General features: G+C 50.6%; 1 long non-coding RNA gene across 1 annotated transcript; it reads right to left on the reverse strand.

Moving 5' to 3' along the window:
* Positions 1 to 9,138: 9,138 nt before the first annotated feature.
* LOC121080012 lies at positions 9,139 to 12,683 on the reverse strand. Its single transcript, XR_005825251.1, has 3 exons — positions 12,338 to 12,683; positions 10,175 to 10,179; positions 9,139 to 9,206 (listed from the first exon to the last, which is right to left on the reverse strand). It is a non-coding gene; the product is annotated as an uncharacterized LOC121080012 (long non-coding RNA).
* Positions 12,684 to 12,900: the final 217 nt, after the last annotated feature.

Consider the following 12,900-nt stretch of genomic DNA (forward strand, 5'->3'; position numbering starts at 1 on the left):
TGTGTGGCTCCAGTTGTCTGGTGTTAGGCTTAGCCCTCTGCCCGGGCAGTGCAAGTGGGTGTTGTAGTTGCCGAGGGGGCTTCTTTGGGGGGGGGGGGGGGGGGGGGGGTGGGTGGAGGTGGGGAGCATCTGCTACCCCCTGAGTCCCGGTTCCCGCGGGTGGGGGTCGCAGGCCGTGGTCGGGCAGGGGTCTGGCGAAGCGCTTCCCCCGCCGGCACCGGCCCTGCTGCAGGAGCCTGGGCTGAAAAAGCCCCCCAGGGTCTGTGCGGCGGGGGCAGGACCCTGCGGCGCCGGCTGCCCGGAGCCACTGGCGGCTCAGCCCGGCCGTGCCGCTGCTGCGGAGGGGGGGGTGTGGGGGTGTGGTTGTTTTTTGTTGGTTTTAAAACTTTTTTTTTTTTTCCCCCCTTTAAATGCCGCGTCTTTGCGGGCTATTTTGGGCCTGTGCAGCCCCCCCCCCCCCCCGGGTGCGGCGGGGCCCTCATGCAAAGCTGGGCCTTTGCCATGGAAACATGCAAAGGGCCGGGGGTGGGGGTGGGGGTGGGGGGTGCTGGCGCTTCCTGGAAGCCGCCGCGCTCCGGTAGCGCCTGGCGCGGCGCCGATAAACCCGACGCTTCCTCTTCCTCCTCGGGCTGGGCTTTTCGCAGAAGCCGGCTCCGACTTCCCCGAACCTTTTGTATAAATAAGGGGGTGGGGGTGGGGGTGGGGATTTAAAGGGGCCGCTGTGCTGATGGGGGGCGCAGGGCGGCTGGGGGTCCTCCTTCACCCGGGACCCCTGAGGAGAGGGGTGGGTGTTTCTCGCCTCCGGCTGGGCTGTGGGGCGATGCCTGGGGCTGGAAAAGCAGCACCCTCCCCTCCTGCTGCTCCGCACCGAACGGGTCCGAGCCAGGATCCGGCCCCGCTGGCAGAGAAGGCTCTCGAAAGCTCTTATTGACCTGGGGGGGGGCGCATGCAAATGCAGAAAATCCCCGGGCTGGGCGAAACCCCCCCCCCAGTTTCTGCCCAATTCTGGCTCGGTGGCCCCAGTCGTGCGTTGGGGTTGGGTTAATATTTGATGTTATTTCTCGGGACGGGAGCCTGGGCTGCTTTTAGCCCAAATGGGTCTTTTTCCAGGGGGGGTCCGGGAGGTTGTGGGGTTCCTCGTGGCTGCCCTCCTGTCTTGCTGGCACAGCACCTCAACTCGTAACCCGCCCTGGGGGGGCACCCCGCCCCCCCTGCTCCCCCCGTCTGTGGGGCGGCGGGTGCAGCCCCCTCTCAGAACCGCTGTATTGGGGGGGGGGGAGGGGGGGGGGAGCGGCAGTGCGGAGCTGGGTCCGTGGGGAGCCCGTGGGGGTTGAGTCAGGCAAGTCCTCGCAGGTACAGGCTCCCCCCCCGGGAACAAAGCCCTTGAAAGAGAGGCTGTGTGGGGAGAGGGGCTTCCTCGAGCAGCACTGACACCTCCCCCCCCAACGGCCCCGGGGTTATCGGGGTGCCCACAGGTGGGTGCTGGGCACCGCCCCCCCAGCTCCCTGGGATTGTCCCCGCGGGGGGGCGCCGGGCCGGGGCCGGGGTCCTCATTTGGGCCGCCCTGAGCGGTTCGTGTCGGGTTCGGCGGCCGGGGGCTTCCCAGCGCGCTCCCGTAACGCGCCCGCCGGGCCTCAGCGACCCCCGCAGCAGCCCCGCTGCCCCTCCCCCCCCCGCCGCGGCCCCGCCCAGCGACACGGGCCGTGACAGCTTACGGGGAAGTCACGTGGGCGCCTTCCGGGAACCCGGGCATCCGGTGCCCATCCCCCGCCCTGGGGTGACACCGGGGGGGCCCTGCCGGTGAACCTCCTCCTCCTCCTCCTCCTCGCCTGGGCGCCTCAGTCCCCGTCGCCGGCGTGGGGGGGGGGTCGGGCAGGGGGGTGTGTGCTGAGTGTGGCGGTGTAAGCTGTGAGCGTGGGGGGCAGGGGTGCTCGTGGGGCTCGAAAAAGGCGTATTGGGGGTTGGTGGGTGTAGGGCAGGGGGGAGTGTACGGGTTGTGGGGGGGCTCCCCAGTTACAGGGTTTTGAAGGTGGGGGGGCGCGGGGGTGAGCGTGTTGTTACTCAAATGCAAGTCCGCTCCTGGCGTGTGATAAAGCCAGTTGTACACACCCAGGTGAGATACTGTTTTATTACGGAGTTGTGCAAGTCTGGATGCTGGCAAGCAAAGCTGGCAAAGAAAACTGGCGAGCAAAGCTAGTGAGCAAGGCCAACGAGCAACGCTGGTGAGCAAAGCTGACAAGGAAAGCTGGCGAGCAAAGCTAGTGAGCAAAGCTGACAAGGAAAGCCGGCGAGCAAAGCTAGTGAGCAAAGCTGACAAGGAAAGCTAGCGAGCAAAGCTAGTGAGCAAAGCTGACAAGGAAAGCTGGCGAGCAAAGCTAGTGAGCAAAGCTGACAAGGAAAGCCGGCGAGCAAAGCTAGTGAGCAAAGCTGACAAGGAAAGCCGGCGAGCAAAGCTAGTGAGCAAAGCTGACAAGGAAAGCTAGTGAGCAAAGCTAGTGAGCAAAGCTGACAAGGAAAGCCGGCGAGCAAAGCTAGTGAGCAAAGCTGACAAGGAAAGCTGGCGAGCAAAGCTAGTGAGCAAAGCTGACAAGGAAAGCTGGCGAGCAAAGCTAGTGAGCAAAGCTAGTGAGCAAAGCTGACAAGGAAAGCTGGCGAGCAAAGCTAGCGAGCAAAGCTGACAAGGAAAGCTGGCGAGCAAAGCTAGCGAGCAAAGCTGACAAGGAAAGCTAGTGAGCAAAGCTAGTGAGCAAAGCTGACAAGGAAAGCTGGCGAGCAAAGCTAGCGAGCAAAGCTGACAAGGAAAGCTAGCGAGCAAAGCTAGTGAGCAAAGCTGACAAGGAAAGCTAGCGAGCAAAGCTAGTGAGCAAAGCTAGTGAGCAAAGCTGACAAGGAAAGCTGGCGAGCAAAGCTAGTGAGCAAAGCTGACAAGGAAAGCTGGCGAGCAAAGCTAGTGAGCAAAGCTGACAAGGAAAGCCGGCGAGCAAAGCTAGTGAGCAAAGCTGACAAGGAAAGCCGGTGAGCAAAGCTAGTGAGCAAAGCTGACAAGGAAAGCCGGCGAGCAAAGCTAGTGAGCAAAGCTGACAAGGAAAGCTGGCGAGCAAAGCTAGTGAGCAAAGCTGACAAGGAAAGCCGGCGAGCAAAGCTAGTGAGCAAAGCTGACAAGGAAAGCCGGTGAGCAAAGCTAGTGAGCAAAGCTGACAAGGAAAGCCGGCGAGCAAAGCTAGTGAGCAAAGCTGACAAGGAAAGCCGGTGAGCAAAGCTAGTGAGCAAAGCTGACAAGGAAAGCCGGCGAGCAAAGCTAGTGAGCAAAGCTGACAAGGAAAGCCGGTGAGCAAAGCTAGTGAGCAAAGCTGACAAGGAAAGCCGGCGAGCAAAGCTAGTGAGCAAAGCTGACAAGGAAAGCCGGCGAGCAAAGCTAGTGAGCAAAGCTGACAAGGAAAGCCGGCGAGCAACACTGGTGAGCACAGCTAGTATCCCAACTTGCACAACCCCATAATAAAACAGTATCTTGCCTGGGTGCATATGACTGGTTTCATTGCACGCCGGGAGCGGACTCGCGTTTCAGTGACACCAGCTCTGGCGACCCTGGAGGGCCCTGGCTGAGCCCTGCCTGGCTGGGCTGGCTGCAGGCGGCGAGGTGCTGGTCGGGGGGGCTCCGTAGATTCCTCCCCCTTGCTGGGCGGTAAGCAACTCTGAGGTGCAGTGCCAAACCCGAGAAGCCGTATTTGTATTGAATACGTATAAATGCTTGTTTGTTTGAATTTGGTTTTTGGAAAACTAATCTCTACGTAAGTTGCTGCACCAGGATCGCAGCAGGAGCTTAAAAGAGCTGGTACGTGTAGATTCAGTGAGTTGATGAACTCCAGCTGAGGGTGTGTAGGCCTAGATAAAGAGATTCTTTTTGAGCAACTATTATAAAGTGGGAACCAGTTTACCAAAATACCACCCCGTACCCCTTTAGGATGCATCCTTACCTGTTGGAGTAAGTTTGGGGGAGACCCATGACAAAAGAAGAATAGAAACATTGTACTCTGTGGTGGCTGATGTGTAAGTTGGAGGATGAGGAGAGTTGGCCTGAAAATGGAACCTTGAATTACAGTACTATATTGCAGTTAATATTGTTTTGCAGGAGATTAAAAAAATGGGATGAAGTACCATATGTTGGTCTTTTTTTCTCTCTACGTAATAATTATGAGATAAGAAATACAGGCTACTGAATACTGATCCAAATGGAATATGTGTGTTAGCAGAAAGTGGGAAAAAGGAGTTGCAACGTTGCGTAGCATGCGAAATAGGGAGAGGCTGTTTTCAGAAGAGTGAGGAGGATGAGTATGTTAAATTTTTAGTTGCTAAATGGGAAATAGAAACCGTTGCTGCAAGTAGCAGCAGTAGTAGTGCTTCTGTGGAAGATCCAGCTATAGGGCCCAGGTCTGAGACCTTCAGCCCAGTACCTGGAAGAATGAGAGCACGACCACCAGTAGCACAAGCCCCACTGAGGCAAGCTATGGTACTGGAAGGATTACTGGTATTCGTACATGTTTTGTTTACTACTTCTGATCTGCTAAATTGGAAAGGGTCAGTAGGACCTTATAGGAAAAATCTGGATAAAATGCATTGAATGGTGGAAACTATTCTGATGAACCACAGTCCAGTTGGGGAACATGTACAAACTGTTGAGTACCCTCTTCGTTCCTGAAGAAAGGAGACTGGTGTTAGACAAAGCTCAGGAGGAAAATGAGAGGCAGAATGCATGAAATGACCCAGCCTTATTTATGCCTAAACCAGAACCTAACTGGGACACTAATAGTGGGGAAGGAAGGGCAATAATTAAGCAGTATCAACAATTAATTCCCTGTGGAGCACGGCATGGAGTCCCAAAAGAAAAGAACCTGGCCAAATTGTACGAGGTTAAAACAAGACCTAATCTGAAATCCATCAGCCATTAATGAAAAGCTGTGTGAGGCTGCAAGAAAAGGGATGGATTTGGATCTGGAGAATCCAAATATTAAAATGATGTTTAACATGCTTTTTCTTGGATAACTGCCCCCTGATATTTGTAAGAGAGTACAGAAAGTAGATGAGGCTGAGGGGTGACCATTTTTCAGTTGACTGAAATTGCATATGAAGTATATAATAGTTAGGATGAAATAGAAAAGAAGGAGAAGCAAAAAGAAAAATGTAGACACCAAAACCGTCAAGCTAACTTGCCGGCAGCTGCTGTAGCGCAGGGAAATAGAGGTAAAGGAGGAAATTTTAGAGGTAGGGGCCGAGGATGGGGATTCACACCACATCCTATGGCAGCCGCCATAGGGGTAACTCAATGTGCCTGTTGTAAGAAGGGGGGACACTGGGAAGCTCGCTGCCTGTTATTGGAAGGGCAGGCACAGACATCAACAAAAGGGGGCCTTCCCCCACAGCAGATTTATTACTGCTAGAAAATTATGATATGGAATGAAGGTGATGGGGGGTGAGCTTAGAGGCATCCCCAGCAGATCCCCTGGTTCCAGTAAAGCCGGGGAACAAAACCATAGACTTGTTATAGATACAGGAGCAACTTGTTCCATAGTAACTAGTTGTAGGAGGCCTCTCAATGAATTTAATATGTTGGTTGTTGGGGTTACTGGAAAGCGAGAATTAAGGCTGTTTTTGAAACAGTGGAATGTCAAATTGGAGTTAGAACTTTAACACATGAGTTCTTGTGTATGCTGGAATGCCCTGTACCTCTTTTAGGTCAGGATTTACAGGCTCAAATAATGTTTTCTGAGAATTCTATTCAGTTGCATATCCCATCAGAAAATGCCTGGAAGGTGCAAATATATCTGCTGCAAGGGGAACAGTGAAGCAAACTGGAAATCTCCAGAGAAATCCTGGATGCTGTATTTCTGTTGGTGTGGGCGACTGCAGTACCAGGGAAAGCTAACACCCCACTGATAAAGGTAGAATTGAAACAGAACTCCAGACTGGTAAGAAAAAACCAATGTCATATGAAAATGAAAGCAAAAATTGGATTAGAGACTTTGATAAATGAATTCATGCAATATGGACTTTTAATCAGAAAATAATAATCCCATCTTGCCAGTGAAAAAGCCACATTCTACAGAATACCAATTGGTGCACGACTTGAGAGCAGCTAATGGACTGGTGGTAGGTGTCCATCCAGTGGTGCCGAGCCCCCACCATCTTTTGACAAATGTAGTGGGGAATGATGTCTGTTTCACTTCTAGATTTGAAATGTGCCTTTTTCTGCATACCCCTCGATTCGGGAAGCCAAGAAGCTCTTTTCTTTTGAATGGGAAAGTCCCACCACAGGAAGAAAGATGGAGCTTTGCCGGACAGTCCTACCGCGAGGTATTAAAAAATAGTCCTACCTTGTTGGGTAACGTACTGGCAAAAGAGTTAGCAGCTTGGTAAGTAAGAATCCAGATGTGGCTGTGTTACAATATGTTGATATTTTGTTGGGAACTGAGATGGAGCAACAATGTATTGAAGCCTCAATTTGTTTGTTAATTTTTTGGGGAATGGCTGGATATCCAGTCTCCCAGCAGAAGGTTCAGTTGGTCAAGATGACTGTTGCATATCTTGGGTTTGAAATATCCCAAGGGGAATGTAAACTAAGCAGTGAAGGAAAGTAAGCCATTTGTAAGATTGCACCCCCATGAGCAAAAAGGGAATGCAGAGGATTCCTTGGAATGACCAGGTGGTGTAGAATTTGGATCCTGAATTTTGGACTTATGGCTAAACCATTATATGAGGCCATAAAAGGGCCAGGGAATGCATTAGAATGGATTCCTGAATGTCAAAAAGGATTTGATGATATTAAAGAGGCATTAATGGAAGCTCCAGCACCAGGATAACGTGATTTGGATAAGCCATTTGCCCTGTTATGTACATGAAGGATTCCATACCGCCTTGGGGGTTTTGCCTCAAGTGTTGGGGGAATGGAAAGGGCTTATTTTTCTAAACACTTGGATCAAGTGAGTAAGGGATGGCCAGCCTGTCTCCGTGCTGTGGCCGCAACTGTGTTACTGATTCAAGAAGCAAGAAAACTCACTTTGGGACAAAAGATCACTGTATTTGTACCACATGCTGTGAGCTCAGTGCTGGAACGATGCGGGCTTAATAATCCTGGTTATCACCATTGGTTATCACCTAGTAGAATGATCCAGTATAAAGCAGTGTTTATGATTGGAACTGGAGGTCTAAGTTTAAAGGTAACAACCTCTTTGAATCCTGCTGCTTTGCTGGTGGTATCTGATGGTACAAACTGAGAGCATGACTGTGTATTAACTATCGAACGAGTCTTTTCCAGCAGGCCAGATACAAAGGGTGTTCCACCAAAAAATCTGGAGGGGACTGTCCACACAGAAGTGGTTTTACCCTGAATGGGGAATGCGATCCAGATACGCAGTGAGGATGTGATTGAATCACAGCCCTTGGCATCAAGTACTTCAGCACAAAAAAGCTGAATTAATTGCCTTAACTAGAGCTTTGGAATTGTCACAGGATAATCAAGCCAGTATATATACTGACCCTAAATACGTCTTTGGAGTGATACATGCACATGGGGCAATTTGGAGAGAGAGAGAACTTCTAACCTCACAAGTGTCACCTATTAAGCATGGGTCAGAAGTACTGAAATTACTAGAAGTGGTTCAGAAACCTCAGAAGGTGGCCATAATTCATTGCAGGGCTCACGGACCTGGACATACGAGGTCATACAAGGGAATTGTAAGGCTGATGAAACAGCAGAGCGGCCAACAGAGCAGTAATGGGAGCGCCCTGATTCCTCAAAACGTCATGAGAACTGAAGTGCCCGAATACGATGAAAAAGAGAATAAATTGGCTAAAATGCTAAAATGTCTAAGGACTTCCAGGCAGGTGGTGGGTGACATCTGCTGGGCAGTGTTTGGTAACAGCGCCCATGATTCAGAAGTTGCTGCAGCAGGCACACGCAGGAGCTCCCGTATGCTGTAATCGCAAGCATTGGGAGAGATGCAGCAGAGCCAAAGGTTCAAAGCTATGCTGATCAAATAGTAAAATAATGTGTAATATGTTATAAAAATAATCCTAAAATGGAATTAAGACCTCCACCTGGAGAGGTAAAGGAAGGGAATATTCTGGGAGAGTATTGGCAGATTGATTTTTCTGAATTACCAGATGCATTAATTATAAATATCTCTTGGTATTGGTAGATGCTTTTTCAGGATGGCCTGAAGCTTTCCTGTGCTGGACCAACCGAGCTAGAAAGGTAATGAAGAAATTATTAAATGAGATTATACCAAGATTTGGAGTTCCAAGTGAGGCCTTATTGGACAGGGGCTCACATTTTATTTCTAGGGCTGAAACAAAAGCCTCTGGATCCTGACCTTTTTGACCCGGTGTTGCTTTCATGTGTCAAGGGCTGGATTTTCTGCGTGAAGCCTCCCAGCTGATCTCAAAGGGAGGTTGCCAAAACGCAGGGACTGGGGCTTTGTGGACAACATACACACCTTTCAGACCCCATCAAAACTATCCAGATTCTGCAAAAACTCCCACATTTAACTTACATCAAATAATCCGGCCTGGGGAGAGATTGCCATGTCAGTACCAGAATTCCTTCAGTTCGCCTGGATTTTCCAGGCAGCCTCAGAGCCAGTCCCTGACTCTGGGCTGGGTGGCACCAGCACTAGGTGCTCCGCGAGAAGATACAAGACCCCTCTCTTCCCTCAGCAGATAAACTTTGGGGCTGGTTTCTAACTTCTGACGGAGCCCTTGGGCTGGTTTGTAGCTTAGCAATCACTTTGCACCCTGAGAAAGTGATGCTGCGAATAAAATGCGATTTCGGAATTCCTTCCCGTGCACTTAGACAAGCTTTGAAATCTGTTCAGTGAAGGCACAAATCTCACCAAACAGAACCAGAGATAAAAATCTGCTGCCTGTATCGCTGCCATCGGAGACGACCGTACAGGAGCTGAGAAGGAAGAGCCCAAGCACGGCCCAGCAGCCGGCTGACCGTGATACCCCAGCAGCCTGCTGGCAGCGATGCGCGCACCCGAGCGCTGCCTCAAGCAGGCAGAGCATCTCAGCCACCACCTGCGCCTAACGTAGGGCTCCGTACCGGGGTGCTCCAGGGCTCACCGCCTGCAGCAGCGCTTTGTTAAAACAAGGCTTTACGGTCTCCAGAGAGCTGCACTCACCTGTTCCCACCATCAAACCAAGAGCTCTGCCTGGAGAGCAATCGGCTGGTGTCAGACCGGCTCAGAGGCTGGTGCTGTTGCTGCAGCAGGAGTGATGTGGGGTCCTTCGGAACAGGAGCACTGGCACATGGCATGGTGACAGCTGCAGGATCTGTATGGACAGAGCTGTGCCTTTCCGTCAAACTGCCCTTTTTCTCTTAATGGGCATTGAGGAATTTGCTGTTGGTTCTTAATTTCCTGTCTTGTTTGAGCACAGTATCGTCAGAGAGCGGTTCAGTTTCATTTATAGAGGGAAGCTGTTGGACATGCACACAAAGGGATTTGGATGCTTTAGGGCCTTATCTAAGTGCTGTCATCAAAGTGTTCCTCAGCACAGCTTTTGCCAAGCTCACGGGTGCTGAAGGGCCACTCTGTGCCTGCATTGGTTGAGCTTTCTGACTTTTCAAGACATGAAGCCCTGCCTTGTGCCTGCAGATACTTTGGCTGTATGGCCCTAGCCCGTAACGTGAGCCAGGTAGTGTTCAGAGGTTAATACTGCTGCCCTAAGGAGAAGAGGTGCTTTTATTTATTCCTAATGTAGCTCATGGCCAAAACACTCACTTTGGGAGCAGGGTGATCCTGTGCAGACCCTTCTTTTCTGCCTAAGCTGAAGCAAGGACTCTCTGTAGTAGCTGTGAGCCCACATCATGAAACAGATCCTTTTCTGTCACTTTGAAGATTATCCTGATCTTTCTAATTTTTTCTCCAGAGGCTCCTTATGTGCATTTGATCTCTGGTACCCTAGCTTTGCAGTCTTGCAAGAAACAGCGGTCCCAGCAAACTGGATGCTGGGTTTATGGTAGGCATCATCTGTCTGACAGCCAGTACGAGCTGTCAGCTGCCTGCTGCGGTGATCTGCCTGTGCTCAGCCCTTGTAAGCCTGATGGTAAAACTACATTGAATCCTGGTATCGGTTTCACTTGCAGCCTCGCTGGTCCTGTCCTGTCTCATTCAAATACTTTCTCTCCAGTTTGGCCCGTGAGGCTCTACAGAGCAAATGGAGACTTTCCCTTGGAGTGATCTGGGTGGCTGTTCTGAAAGCGGGCTCAGCTCATTCCCACTCATTGCTGAACTTCTCTCCCTTTTACAGCACCCCGGTGTTTTGGTTTGAAGGCTCAGGATGTGCTCTCCTCCCCCACTTCGTGCCCCTCTAAGATGAAGACCTCAAGCATCGTCACCGCTCTCAGTATTTCATTAACGTCCTTCCTCAGCACAGCAGCAGCGATGGTTTGTGTGGCGGGTGGTGCTGGTAAGCCTGGCAAGGCACTGTTTGTCGCACAGGAGCCGAGCAAGGGCTGTCAGCAGCTCTCTGGGCAGAGGACCCCAGCAGCTGGAGGATCTAAGGGCACCACTGGGCAGCTCAGCCCACGCAGCGCCCTTTAAGGAGGAGCGCAGAACGCCGGTGAGCCGGGGTGTGTGTTCAGCTACAGCTGTCAGGCTGGAAGCAAATGCAAGCAGCTGGCTAATGCACACCCCACCCCCCCGCCCCCCCAGCGACTGTCTGCCCAGGGTGAGACCACTGAATCCAGTCTGTTAAACATACAGCGAGCAGCTGGGTGAGGAGCACTGGTGAGTTATTGGACTCTAATTAGCCAAGCCAGGGAAATCCGTCATCTGAGTGTTTCTTCTCAGTGGCTCGGCTTAGGCAAGCTCCAGGTGTCGTAGCAGAGCTTATGTTATTCAGAGCAGCACCCCAAATGCTTTTATTCCTGTAAATTCAAGATTACTCTCTGGACGCTTGTGAGTCCGTGCAGCATCCCAGCAGGACCCGAGGGATCTGGTATCTCGTACGCTGACTGTGGGTTGCAGGCTGGTGTCCCCAGTTTGCTTCCTCAAGTGAGTGTGTTATCATACAATAATGCTTCATCTTCCTCCAGTTGCTTGCTGAATAGAAACACAAAGTCCGTTTGATCTGGCAAAGTGTTTTCTCTAGGTTTTGAGAAAAATCCAGGTGACTTTATTCTTTCTTCTCTGTTCTTACGCTTGGTTTGTTGGAGTTGTAAACAGTTCTCTCTACCTGTTCTTCCCTCTGAGCAGGCTGTGCATTATGGAATTATTATAGCTGCAGCCCAGTAACTCAGCATGTCATAGATCTTTAATTTTTGTGGGGGCTGGCCTCTGAGCTATATGTGCTAAGTTGATAGGAAGTATTATAGTTGTGTAATATTTATGCTGCAGCAGTGCTGGAGGCTCCAGTCAGTTCAAGATTCTTCTGGACAAAGTACGGAGAATACCCAGCAGCAAGCAGAATCAAAGCCTCGCTTTGTGCATAGAAAAATAACTGTTCTTTTTGTGGTCTTCTATAAGCTGATTTTTTTCATTGCTTTAAAGTATTATTATGGTTGTCAGAGATGCATATATTTATGCCAACAAATGAATGAAGAAGCATTTGCAATGCTGGGGACTAAGGGGATGTCAGTGGTGCCTTTGTTGAAACCAGTCGCAAGGTGGTTTTCAAGAGCAGGAGGTCCCTGTCAGATTTCCATCCAGGGAAATGTTTTTCCCCATCTAAGAGGAAGGAGGTGCGAGGCCCGTGGTCCCCAGCAGCCAGGCTCCCGTTCTGGAGGGTGCTGAGATCACTAACCCAGCTGCTTCAATCCCTTCCTTACTGCTCCAAGCTGACGGATACAAAGGCCACGAAACAGCTTTTTATTTATGCGGTAACTGCACAGGGTTCAGCCGGCTGCTGGGGTACGGCTGTCAGCCGGCTGCGTTGCCTTGCTGATGGGGGGGGGCATTGGTGGGCAGGGGCGAGTGGGGACGCAGGTGCCGGCTGCTGGGCTTCGAGGCCTCCGGTGGGCCAAGGGGGATGCGGGGGGAGGGGTGGGGTGCTGGCTGCCTGGCTTCGAGGCCTTCAGTAGGTATGTTAATGTGTTCCCGGGAAGTTAATGAATAGACATGAGTGACTTGTATAAAGAGGGGGCTGAAAGGTTCCCTTGGGGTGCGTGACTTTGGTGGAGCATCTTAAGTTAGTTGGCGTAGTATTTTATAAGTTGATTTTAACAGGAACTGACATTTATGCAAAAGACATATGTGAAGAACCTATTGTTGAACACTAAAACCATTCACATTTTAAAAAAAGTGAAACTGAGGTCTAAGTGAAGGCAGTTAGCCACTGAAACAACTTCTAAAAGAAGTAGAACATCTGTCCCCTTTGCTTTTGCATCAAAACTGGATTCTTTTCTAGGTGGTGTATTCGGGTTTAAATGAAGCCTAAGTTACAGGTCTCTGAACTACAGCGCAGAGAACCCCTCCATAGGCAGCATTCTCAAACGAGAAATAAATGCACGTATGATTTTGTTACATATACACACAGATAACATTAGGCATTATATGTTGGTGATGTGGTAACGTGATGGCTATTTAACAATGATCCTCATCAGGAGAAACAGGATTTCTTTTGTTTGGAGATAGACGCAACTTTGAGGTCAACCCATTTCTTCAGCCAGCTTACATTTTTCTGGACTTCAACTTCAACTTCAGCCATGGCAATTAATCTAAAAAGTAAGCATCATATATTTCCCTTTTCACATACGCAAATACTATTTTTAAGAAACACAGAAACAACCAAAGGAAAGCAAAGCCGGATACCGTTAATGATATTCACAGAGGAGGAATGTATCCCTTAGTCCTCAGAGCAGACTTTAGGGGACGGAAACAGCAACCAATTGTTACCAGTATTTAT

The sequence above is a fragment of the Falco naumanni genome, chromosome 20 (assembly GCF_017639655.2).
Source record: "Falco naumanni isolate bFalNau1 chromosome 20, bFalNau1.pat, whole genome shotgun sequence".
NCBI classification, from domain to species: Eukaryota; Metazoa; Chordata; class Aves; order Falconiformes; family Falconidae; genus Falco; species Falco naumanni.